The sequence below is a fragment of the Urocitellus parryii genome, unplaced genomic scaffold (genome assembly GCF_045843805.1).
Source record: "Urocitellus parryii isolate mUroPar1 unplaced genomic scaffold, mUroPar1.hap1 Scaffold_71, whole genome shotgun sequence".
Classification (NCBI taxonomy): domain Eukaryota; kingdom Metazoa; phylum Chordata; class Mammalia; order Rodentia; family Sciuridae; genus Urocitellus; species Urocitellus parryii.
This window is the reverse complement of record NW_027554142.1, coordinates 1,667,605-1,678,621: the sequence shown is the minus strand read 5'-3', so window position 1 is coordinate 1,678,621 and position 11,017 is coordinate 1,667,605. Positions and strand designations below refer to the sequence as shown.

The 11,017-nt window shown below is 33.2% G+C and overlaps 2 long non-coding RNA genes across 2 annotated transcripts; both read left to right on the top strand.

Moving 5' to 3' along the window:
• The first annotated feature begins 210 nt into the window (after positions 1-210).
• LOC144252956 (uncharacterized) lies at positions 211-4,430 on the top strand. The gene is made up of 3 exons (XR_013343088.1): positions 211-324; positions 627-697; positions 4,285-4,430. It is a non-coding gene; the product is annotated as an uncharacterized LOC144252956 (long non-coding RNA).
• A 3,415-nt stretch (positions 4,431-7,845) lies between these two features.
• LOC144252953 (uncharacterized) lies at positions 7,846-10,616 on the top strand. Its single transcript, XR_013343087.1, has 3 exons — positions 7,846-7,928; positions 9,967-10,017; positions 10,567-10,616. It is a non-coding gene; the product is annotated as an uncharacterized LOC144252953 (long non-coding RNA).
• Positions 10,617-11,017: the final 401 nt, after the last annotated feature.

Here is an 11,017-nt window from a genome sequence, read left to right as displayed (position 1 = left end):
TTTTTACGTATGAGAATCATTGCCTTCTACAGAAGAAGGATAAAAACTCAAGGTCACTTTCTGGTTTTGGAGTGATTTAAATCCTTAGGTAGACATGTTCTATTTTTGTTAAGGGCTTGAATAACATTTATCACATTAATCACAGGGGACTGATTTAGGCATTAGGAAAACAAAAAAAAAGCAATTCCATATTCCTTTTCTCAGCCAGAACATGTGCTTGATCAAGAACGGAATCACTGAGCTCGAATCAGCAATCACACAAAATAAATGTGAGAAAGACTAAGAGAAGTTTTCAGAGAGGAATCTCTGAGTCCTGCTTTCCAGGTAAAGGTAGAAGGGAAATTAGAGACAGCAGTTCTCCTAAAGGTCAGGGTTTAGATGCAAATTGCTCTTTGCAGGCTCTGCAAGCCTCACCTACAGCTGGAAAATTACTAGAACCGTTTAGTAGAGCCCAGGTCTTTTTATCTGATAGGCATATATTCTTATCTGAGGCTTTAAATCTGTATGTCAGTCAGTGACGGCATCACAGAACTATGCCATCTTTTAAGTAATCAAAGCAGAGAACCTCTGAAATCAGGTGATAAAATATATAAGAAATGAGATTGATTTCATTCTGTTTCTCTTAGAGCAGCTGAATCATGTCAGATTGCACAAAAAAGAAAACCCAAATCTTCTCTGAAATGGCTCGGGTAGGGAGGTATGTATTTTCATTTAAATGTAGACATTAGCTCAAAAATATTTGAAGATAGTTAATAGAAAATAGATTTGCCTATAGAAGAACACATTTGGGTACTATTCAATAAGCTCTCCACCAGACCAGCAAAAAAAAGTAATTACAATTGCTGTTTTTCATTTTGCTGAAGAAAAGCTTCAAGTTAAATTTTATACTTAACCATAGATATTTTAGTTCTTGGAATCAGTTTTCTCTGACAATGAAATCTGAAGCTTATTTGTAAATCATCAAATGTCATGTCAAATGACAACAGAGGATAATTTCTTTTTTACCTTTAACTTTTTCAAGTAAGAAATCGCTGTTTATTTAATAAGTAGTTATTGGATATCTGCTTTTTGCAAGGCCTCAATTTAGTCCCAGAGGATAAAACTAAAGTCTAGGAATTTATGATCTAATAAGGCTCTTGATGTCTTTGTGCTATTCTCTATTTTATTTTGTATTAAAAAAATCATTAAAATAGCAGACTTTACATTTAGTAGTTATGTGTAACTAAAAGTGTTGTCTGCTGTACTATGGAAATGAAAGAGAAATGTCATTTATTTAACACCTACTGCAAGTCAGTCACTATGCCAAGTACTTTACAAGCATAATTTCATTTTTAAAAATAATTTCTTTTAAAACAATTTCAAATTTATAGGAAATTTGAACATGGTACAAGAACACTGATAAATAACATACAAATTTGGCTTATTTTGGTGCTCTTTGCAGCAAAAGACCCAAATCTATGACCACACATTGTGCTCATTTATCATGTCTGCTTAAATCTCCTCCAGTCTGAAACAGTTCTTTAGTCTTTTCTTGACTTCCAGGACTTTGACTTTTTTAAAGTTACAGGCCAGACATTTTGTAGAATGTTCATCAGTTTGGATTTGCCTGATGTTTTCTCATGATTGAATTCAAATTATGCATGTTGGGCTGAAACAATACAGAAGTAATGCCAGATACTCTCATTGCATTCTAATGGTGGTGCACCATGTCGATTTGTCCCATTGCTGACAATCCCATTCTCAATAAACTTTGTTTATTTTCTGATTACAACAGGAATATAGCTTCCATACCAAAATTCACATATTTAAAATACTGTGAATGTGCAGCAGGAAAGGTAGTTATAGCTTTTTTGTCCCTAACTGCTCTAAAAGATTGGCATAAAGCCATCCTATTTTCTGTTTGTATATCTTACTATGCAGTGGTCTTGGATATAATACATTATCTACTGTAATTTCCACGAACAACCTTATGAAGACATTTTTCTTAGCCCTCATTTGCCAATAAGGACATTTGCTCAAGGTCATCCACATGGGGAGGTAGAATACAAAAAGAGGTCTTTTGACACCAAATCTCAGGTTTTATTATGTACTGAGTTATAAGTGACATAGGTATATAAAGAATTTATTTATGTCAGATATTTAAACTAAATAAGTTTAACTAAGTTCTTTAATATCATGAATGAAACAAAATTTGTTAAATTAGCAAATCAAATTGTATAGATTCTTAATAACAGAGATTAACATTGCCTGATTTTTGTAAGTAAAGCACTTTCTCATCACCTTTACAATATTAGTAACAGCATTTTAAAAATATAGAATATTCACTGATCCCTCTGTGTGACTTTCTCTTCATATTCAACTTTCCCTATATCATTTGGTATCAGATAATTAAAATTGGTAACCAGTATGTTCTGTAGAAATCAGTACTGCCATAAATACTAAATAAAATGGATTCTATTTCTAGTTCTGTCTCTAAATACCTACAAGTTATGAGGTATTTTTCTTAATTTCTTTTTCTCTCAGTTTTTATTTATTTAATTATTTACATATTTATTTATTTATATTCAGTACTGGGCATTGAATTCAGGGCTCATGCTAAGCGAATACTCTACCACTGAACTACACCTTCAAAACATATTATATTTTACTTTAAGCCAAGTGAGGATCTCTTTAAGTTGCTCAGGATGGTCCAGAACTTGTGATTCTCCTGCCTCTGCCTCCCAAGTATTTATGATTGCAGGTTTGAAACACTGCACCTGGTTCAGGTTTCTTTTCTGTAACGTTAACTGAAAAGCTCTCTTTGATTTTCCGTATATTATTATGAAAACTAAAGCAGTGGACAAAGAAAAGAAAGACTACAGAAGTCATTAATTTGTGAGTTAAATTTTATCTTATATAAGGGAAATTTAAATTTAAAAATTACAGTGCCTTTCAAAAAGTGTCACAAAATATACCTACACCACTGTTAGATTTGCCATTTTCACTACATCAAAGAAGAGATAAAGGTCTGATTATTACTTGATTACAGTATATCCTCAGGTTAGTAAAACATTTCAGTGGGTTTTTACTCTGAAAATTACTTTAAAAACTCACTTATTTAGTTCACCATGACACAATAACAAGTGTTATTACTTAAAATATAATTGTTCTAATTGCATTTACTATTCTTTGCATTCAAAGAAAAATATTTAGCAGACTCAGTTACAATCAATAACTACTCATTATCAGTTTCTGCCAGATTCAAGTCCATGGATGTTTATGCTTTCCATTTAGGGGAATGCTGCTTATTTGAAGTAGCTTGCTATAGTGAGTAGGTAAGTCAATGGAATCTGATATCAGAAAACCTAGATTTAGGTCTTGGTTCTTTTTTTCTGTAGTTTTTTACATTTGGGCTAATCCTGTTTTCTTAGTACCTTTGTGAAGATCAAATGACTGGTTTATGTAAATGAAATATAATCCCAGATTTGAGTCAGGGATGAATTAATTTATGTTTAGTATTATTATGGGTGTTTGTTTTTTAATGTAGATTTGAAGGATCTGAGAATCTTTGGATGATTGGAGTATCATATCATATAAGGAAATCCATTTGGGAATCAGGACAATATTCTTGTAATCAAAACATAATGACTTGGAAGTCTCAAATTTTTACTTGGGGGGAAAAAACTAGTACTGAACTGAGACAAAGACACTACCCATCCAGAATTTAGGCATCTTGTTCAAATCATGGTCTGGTTAACTGGCTGAGAGGGTGAAATAAGGCATGCATTTGGTATTGGCCTGGATTTCAAGTGTCTGCTTCAAATCTGGAGTAACTCCTAATGTTTTGGGCTTATCTGAAATAAAGAGGCCTTTCACAATAGCGCCAAAATGTGCCTTGCTTGAGAATGGAACTCTGAGTAGTTCTACATAGAAGTAAGCAGGGTTGGCAAAATTTTCTTCTTTCCCCATCTGGGAGTTTCCTGAGATGTGCTCTCCCTGCATGTTACAAATCTATTTGACCAACCAGCATCTTCCTAGCCTGTGCTCACTGTCAGAAGTCAGATTCTAATTCATGAGAGAGGTGGCAAACTAAAATTGGCTTGTCCAGGAAATTTCCAAGAAATCTGCAAGTCTTCATCACAGGATATTTAGGTATAAAGCAGAGCTCATAAATTACAGGGTTATGGTCAGATCCAGCCTGCAGATGTTTCCTGTTGGAATCACATTGTATTTTAAAATATTTTTAATCAGCTGTTCACATTTCAATTTTAAGAAATTTTGCATAAAAATCTTGTTGTTTTTCAGATCTTGTCAAACCTGAGACATCAGTGGTGATCACCTTGGTTCAATGTCCCTGTGAATGAGGAGCTGAGCTGTGGTTATAATTATATAGTGGTTAAGAATGTGGACAATGAGTTTACTTCCTGGTTCTACCTCTACTTAGCTGTGTTCCTCAGGCAAGTTAAACTTCTCTATGCCTCAATTTCCTTGACTTAAAGTGCGAATAATGATTCTACCTCTTCCTTCAGGTTGTGTTAGAAACTAAATGTGTTATGTCTGTCATGTGCACAAAAGAGTGTCTGGCCTGTAATAATTAGTATAAGTAATTTTCCTTATTTGCTTTAGTTGGCTTATGAGAATTCTACTTTGCCCTTGAACACATCTGGCCCATTTTATAAAATATTTTGTAACTTGCCTGTTTCTCTTAGATGTTTGAATTTTTTTTTAAATCTTTGAACTATTATCATTTTCCTCAAATAAAATGGTAGACATAGACTCCCAGACTACAATGAATAAATAATTCAAAAATTAAAAAGAAATTATGAGAAAAAGTCATCATCCTACAAATTGTTAAAATATCCAAATTATCATTTGGAGAGCCAGATACAAGATTTTATAACTAACTTATCTGCCAAAGACAACCAGATTAAAGAACATGAGACTAACATTTCTCCAAAAATAAAAGTAGCTTATGAGTGACAAGGCAAAGTTTTGCTTACCATTTTGCTATTTTTAGATTTAGTTGTGCAATGTAGATATTTGTCATTTTTTAAAAAGTTGAACAATAACATAGGAGAAAGGATGTAAAATTGATTTTCTGATAGGAGTTCAACTGCTGAAATAAAAAAATTACAAGTGATTATAGTAATGATAACACATTTATTTTCCCACATTTTGATCTCATAGATTATTTCTCACCAGAGTTAATGGGTTAAACAAAGAACTAGAGGAAGAGTCAGAAGCCCTGGGTTCAAGTTCTTACACTCCCAATAACTCAGCATGCTCTCCAACCTTCAAGGATCCCATTAATCCATCTATAAAACTAAGAAATTCTGTGTTATGTCACACAGGATTAGCATGAACATCAATCAAATGAATTAAAGGAAAACTAGCAAGATGTCTTAATGAATTAAATTGGCTAATGGTTGTTTTGGTATTTTATAGAGATCATCAAGTAAAAATAATTGAAGTAACTGTGTAAGGTGTTTTTGTATGCTTGATCCCAACCAAAAGGCCCACAAGTGATAGAAGTTTTAAAATTTTTAGATTTTAATGTTTCTTTAACTTTACTGACACCCTTTTAAATATCCAGCTCATCAGGTTAAATATATTGCATCTTATTAAAAATAATATACTAAATAAGATAAAATTCCCCAAAGCTTCTCTTCCCTACAGTCATAGCTATATATATATATATATATATATATATATATATATATATATATATATATATATAATCTACTAACACACAAAGCTAATAGAAATGGATGCTGGACTTCAATGTGCTCCCCAAACTAGTGTTGTCAGTAAAAATCTGTGCTTTCTAGTGGTAAGATGCCAAAAGAAAAAAAATCACCCCATTCATTATTCTGGACAGATCAGAAACCTCTCCTGGGAAGCCTGTAAAATTCTACTGCAAAGAATAAAGCTATAATATACTGTCAGCAACAATTTTCCTTGGCAGGGGATGGACAATATGATCTAACAGTCCCTTTTATTTCTAATTTCTATGATTCTGGTTTTTTTCAAGCCTTATATAGTTCTCTTAACCCAATTCTGTAGCATACTGAGCCAGAATCTCCTAGTGTTTGAGCTGCTCTCCAGGGTTATCAGGCACTTTGGAAAATACATGATCACTGTGTTCATCAGGTTAACTCTTTTTTTGACTCATGTTACGAACAAAGCTTCTTTATCTTCATGCAAAGGACAGTATTTTTATGAGATAATATACAGACAGTTTTTTTTTCTTTCCCCTACAGGGTCAAAATCAGCATAGATTCAAAACTATTGCCCAACTGCCTTGATGATTTTTAACTCTTAATGATCATAAGGCTAGGGACACTTTTTTTTCCTGAATCCTGCCTCTGGAGTATCTTCCTACTATGCAGATCTTGCTCAAAATCTCTTCAGCTACTTCAGTGTTTACTGGGCAAAGTCTAGATTCATTAAGATGATAATTCCACCATAATGTCTACATGTTTTGGAAGAAATTACATATTAAGCATCTTCTTACAATAAATGCAGTCCTATGGGCTAAGACACAACAGGTTCATAAGGTATTCCCTACTCTGTTTGGCTTACTTCTAAGAGGGACTCCAACAATCAACATAAGTAATATATAGAAAACACAGATGGTGGTGTGTGCTAAGGAGAAAGATAAAGAAGGAACAGAGGAGGAAATGTACCAAATAAAGTACATTTTTAACTAGGGCAGCTAGGGAAGGCTTTTTCTAATAATTATACTTATTTAATTTTACCCTGTGTGTTCTCTATTGAATAAGAGAACCACTATCTTGAATGCTAGGTAATGCTTCATAACTATTGGTTAATTGAATGGCATAGTATTATCTATCTATCTCATATTTTTAAGGTGCATATACATCTGAATCTACTTTCTAATTTATTAAAGGTGGCATTGGCATTGTAGACTTATTCTTGGGCATTTGATTCCTAGAGAAAGCAGAAAATATAAGACATGTGAGGGTAGAGATATTGTCTATTTTGTTCATAACAGAATCCCAAGGACATAGAAATAGGTCACAGTATGGGCTCAATAATTTTTGAATGAATCAATGAAACATGTAGGGAAATCCAGGTATGCAGTGAAAAGCAGAGGAGAGGAAAATGTCCCTTTAGCTGTTACGTGCTGTGCTGCTACTTCACAGAATCTGAGAGTGTGATAGAATATACCGTATTTTTTTCCTTATTCATTTGCTGAGGTAGAAATTTTTTTTCCATGGATAGAATGGGATAACTACTACCATAAAAATTCAGCATTTATATATTATATGCTTCCTTTTCAGAAGTGCTAGAAATTGATTGACTTCTCAGCTTAAATTAAAAAATAAAAACCAAAAAAAAAAAATCCATAAGTTCTTATTGACAATTAAAATAACATCCCTCTACCTAATTACTTGGAATGCAAAAATCCCAATGGAAGGGAGAGGGGTCAGAACTTAATACTTTTAGTGATCATTATTGCTCTTTTAAAAATTCATATCGATGAATTTCAGATAGTTTCCTCTAGGGGACGTTTTCCATGGGATGATAATGGGAGGGAATTTGGAAGGAGAAAAGTGTTTGAAAGTGCTGGGGCAGATGAGGGAGAGTGGTGGAGAATTTTTCTTGTCTATTTCATATTTTATCTAGTTCAGATTCTATTTAAATTACCTCCTGGCAAAAATTGATTATAAAATGAAAACTCCACTCCTATCTTAGGCAGAGCTTTCTGAATTACTGAAAAACACAACACCAAATGAAATCTGGAAAAACAATGGTTAGTATTCCTTGCAGTTAGAAGAATTCTAATTTGGAAGGTCTGAATTCAAGACTTTTTGTCTCTTTCTAGTTCTCTATTCCTGGATCCACCAACAGTCTCCTTGAAAAGTTATTCTCTTATCTCCTTCATGAGGATACTTCATAGGGTTTTGTTCAAATCAAGTGGGAAGGTAAGACTTTATTCCACCCCCCTAAAAAAGAAAAAAATACTTATGCAAATATTGGTTATGGGTTATGGACCAAACAATAAAACATACATCCCTTGTTCAGGAAGATAAAATGAAGAACACTAAATTACAATATAATTCTGTTTGCTGCATATAGAGGATATCCACTAGAATATCTTCATTTTATAATAATTTAAAAATTGTGCATATGTAAAACAATGTTGATTTTTCCTTTTCTGTTATGGACTGAATATTTGTATCCCCCCAATATCCATAGGTTGGAATCCTAACTCTCAATGTAATGACACTGGGAGGGGTGATTTGGGGAGGTGATTAGGTCATCTCATGAATGAGATTGGTGCCTTATTAAAAACATTAGAGATTTCCCTTTCCTCTTCTATCATTGAGGGTAGAAGAAGATCCCTGTCTAAAAACCAGGAAGCAGGCCCTCATTGGAGAGCACATCTGCTAGCACCTTGATCTGGGGCTACTCAGCCTTTATAACTGAGAGAAATATTTTTGTTTAGATGTCCCAATATATGGCATACTTGTTGTAGCAACCTGAACAAACTAATTCAGCCTCTAGTAATGAAGTTAGTATCTCCAGCCTTCCTAAAATTTTTCTAGATTAGAGATACTAGATATATTTTCAAAATTATTTTAGTTGTATAGATCATATTTTTTTTAGTTGTCAATACACCTTTATTTTATTTATTTATATGTGGTGGTAAGAATCGAACCCAGGGATTCACACATGCTAGGCAAATGCTCTGCCATTGAGCTATAACCCCAGCCCCAATATAGATCATAATTTTATAAAGACTATAAAATAAAAATTCTTGGTTAACATATTCAGATATTTTTAGGTTTTTTGATTCTAAAATTCAGAAATATAGTCTTGCATATAGTAGCTTGCAATAAAAAGAAAAATTATATGCATGATGGTATGTTAATTGGTTGGTGTTGAAGTGTCTATTTTCAACTTGTATCCAAAACCATATAAACCCCCACAGCTTAGTGTCTGAATTAACATGTCTTTATTATTTTAGGAAACTCTTACCCAGAGAGATGGAACTGCAAATAACATTATTGTTTGTTTCAGGAATTTCCTGAAAGTACAGAACTAGTTATATTAGATAGCTCAAGTAGGCTGATCAAATCTACATGACTCACTTTTAAAGACTTGTCTTGCTAGGTATGTCAACCTCAAACCATTAGTTCATGAACTTGCCCAGTCTTAATCAAGATTCTCTTCAAAAGCTTCTAAGATCTCATAAATATTCTGCTTTTCCCTCCCCTCTCCGAGATGCTACTAAGATTCTGTAAATGTAGCTATCACCTATTGCAACACAGATTTACTTCTTTTACTGGTTGTTTTTCTGCCCTATATTCAGGGAGCTGCCATTTGACAAAATTCAGGATCTTTTCAAATGATTAGCAGGACTTATTTTTGCTTGAGGAATTTTTCTAATAAATTAAACATATTTCAAACTAAATTATAAGAACTAGAAATTAAATTATTATCTAAATAAAATGGGGCTTTAAATGCTTGACTTATACTTTCCCTTAAAACACTGAATCAGTCTTCATCTTTCTATAGAAAATAAATGCTTGATGCAGTTTGCACAGTGAAATTAGCTAATTACTTTAAACTACATGAACTTTGGTAATATTCACTGAACTGTACCATGTTTGCAAATGCAATTGATGTGTATTCTGGAGTCTACATACATTGTATCTGAAATGTTTTTCCTTTTTGAGAATTAAAACCCAACAAGCATGGACCAAAACAAGAATGTTTTTCTAATTTCCTTGCACAAGTTTAACTGCTCTCACTTGAAATGGGTGTTATACAGATGATAAATAGTGAACAGACTTTCATTATCTATCAATCATTCACATTTAAAAAGAATCCTTCATGTGTGTATTTTAAGTGATGTACTAAAAAATGGAAATTATGCTTTCAGATAAAAGCAGTCCTAAAAATATATTAAATGTAGGATTAAATTTAGATAATGTAGCAGTTGATTTCACTTAACAGGGAGAAGATTAGAAAGTGAATGACAGCAAAGAAGGTCTACAGTCATATCAGGTTTGTCTTTGAGGAGGAATAAGACCCATCATATCTGTGCATACAGGTCTTGAGAAGCACATCTTAATAAAAAGGTGGTCACAGACAGCAGAATACATCAGACACTAGAAAGGCAATATGTCAATCAATGGAAGGGAAACTGATGTGATACAGCAATTTGTATACGGGGTAAAAGCGGGAGTTCATAATCCACGTGAATCAACCGTGTAATATGATGTATTAAGAACTATGTAATGTTATGAACGACCAATAAAAAAATAAATAAATAAATAAAAAGGTGGTCACGAAGACTGAAACACTCTGATTCAGCTGCTTATGTCAGATATCTGATATTGAGTGTGGTGTGTGTGTTTTAAAATGTATGATAAGCCAATTTTAAGCTACTGTAAACTCTGTTGTATTTCTAAAGCTTTGAGAGTAACATGCACTAGAGAAATCTCACTCTTCCTAAGACTCCCCAGCAATGTCTATGGATAGTCCATTTTAACCAAAGAACCAGAAGAATTCCCACCTGGGATTTTCAATTCTCATGTAATCTTGATTTGACAGGTGGTCAGAATTAAGAGGACAAAGAGTCTAAAGGAGAGCAGGACACCTGGGAGCCCATGTAAGTATTTTAACAACTACCAGTAAAACTCCTAAGTATATATTGGTGGGAAAATGGTTTGAAGTCAATAAGCAGCTGGCCACCGATTTTAAATCTAGCAGCAGGTTTATTCCAAATACAGACCAAACTGATGGTAGCAAGGTGTTCATAAACATTTTCAAAATGGCCCAGAAAAAAGAGTTTAGCTCCCAACAATTCCACAAAAAAATGATAGAAAGTTATTTTAATCATCTAAATAGCGTGTCTAGTAGAAATGCTTGCTTAGACCCCAAATCACTCACTTCATTAGCTGCCAGATAGAGGTCAAAAAGAAAATCAAAACAATTATTGAAATAAAAGAAAAAATAAACTTATTGTTCCTGTCTCTCCCCAGTGCCTGAAGTCATTATTGTA